This window comes from Arvicanthis niloticus, chromosome 21 (assembly GCF_011762505.2).
Source record: "Arvicanthis niloticus isolate mArvNil1 chromosome 21, mArvNil1.pat.X, whole genome shotgun sequence".
Taxonomy (NCBI): Eukaryota; Metazoa; Chordata; class Mammalia; order Rodentia; family Muridae; genus Arvicanthis; species Arvicanthis niloticus.
Genome location: NC_047678.1, coordinates 10,577,260 through 10,578,571, shown reverse-complemented (window position 1 = coordinate 10,578,571; position 1,312 = coordinate 10,577,260). Strand labels below are relative to the sequence as shown.

At 47.3% G+C, this 1,312-nt stretch overlaps 1 non-coding gene across 1 annotated transcript; it reads left to right on the top strand.

Moving 5' to 3' along the window:
* The first annotated feature begins 638 nt into the window (after positions 1-638).
* Positions 639-781, top strand: LOC117693922 (small nucleolar RNA SNORA48). Its single transcript, XR_004604508.1, has one exon. It is a non-coding gene; the product is annotated as a small nucleolar RNA SNORA48 (small nucleolar RNA).
* Positions 782-1,312: the final 531 nt, after the last annotated feature.

Below are 1,312 nucleotides of genomic sequence, written 5' to 3'. Positions count from 1 at the left end.
GCTGTCTACCTGCTAGATGTGACAAATCCTGTAGCCTAAAATATGGAGGTCTTTTGATTTTTCAAAGGTCGTACGGTAGATTGCATATGCCCAGCCCAGGAGTGGCACTGTTATGAGGTGTGGCCTTGTTGGAGTAGGTGTGGCCTTATGAAGGAAGTGTGTGGGATTGGGCTTTGAGACCCTCCTCCTAGGAGCCAGTCTTCTCCTGTCTTTCTTTGGATCAAGATGTAGAACTTTTGTCTTCTCCAGCACCATATCTTCTAGATACTACCATGTTTCTGCCTTGATGATAATGGACTGAACCTCTGAATCTGTAAGCCAGCCCCAGTTAAATGTTGTCCTTTGTAAGAGTTGCCTTGTTCATGGTGTCTGTTCATAGCAATGGAAACCCTAACTGAGATAGGCTGTGACTTAGTCTATCCACAGAAAGAGATCACCTATGAAATCAGAATGAGAATGTACTTACATGTATAAGAAGAATGTATGTTCACAAAAGCATGAGTTTATAGATACTTTGAAATCACAATACAGTAAATTAAGGCAGATATCGTGGAACTGAAGAATAACATTCAGCACATGGCAGAGACAAAGAGGGAATTAAAAGAATGACAATAAGAGTGAAACAGTGCCTCACAGCCACCCCCAGAAATGGGCAAAGAGACACCTTGTTGGTGGTGTTGTTCTTAGATCAGTCAGGGGCAGAGCAGATGGCAGTCCTTTGTTCATCCTAGCTTGATGCCTGGCATGGTGACCAAGGCTGTCTTATGCCTAGGAGTTATAAAAATCAAATCAAATCCAAGCAGCACAGTGTGAGAGGAGAAAGGCAGACAAAGACCTGTGGATGCCATGGCTCTCATAGACCTGCCCCCCAACTCAGCTATAACCCAGACGCAGATGAAGGGCTCTGATTGACCCACCCCGAAATCACATGGCACAGGTGAGCCACAGACTCCTGCTTGCCACCAAACCACTCAGCATGGATGGATGGAGGATGTCACCTAGGGGCCCACCAGCCATGTGGCCAGCCTGCAGCAAGGGCCACCACAACGTATGAGTATGTGGTGGTCAGATTGGAGAAAAGGAGAACTGGAACAGGTTTAATAACCTTATAAAGAGAGATGGAACTGGAAACTCGAGGGTGGAGAAGTCTAGCCTGTTGTGAACGGCCAGCCCCACCACCTGGGTCCATGGTGAGGTCCCAGCCTGAGCTACTGCTGAGGGCCATGCCTGAGTCCATGGCTATGCAGTGGCAAGGGTCGGTGTCAATGCCCATGGCTCATAGTACTACTAAAGAACATGGGGATGTCCATGT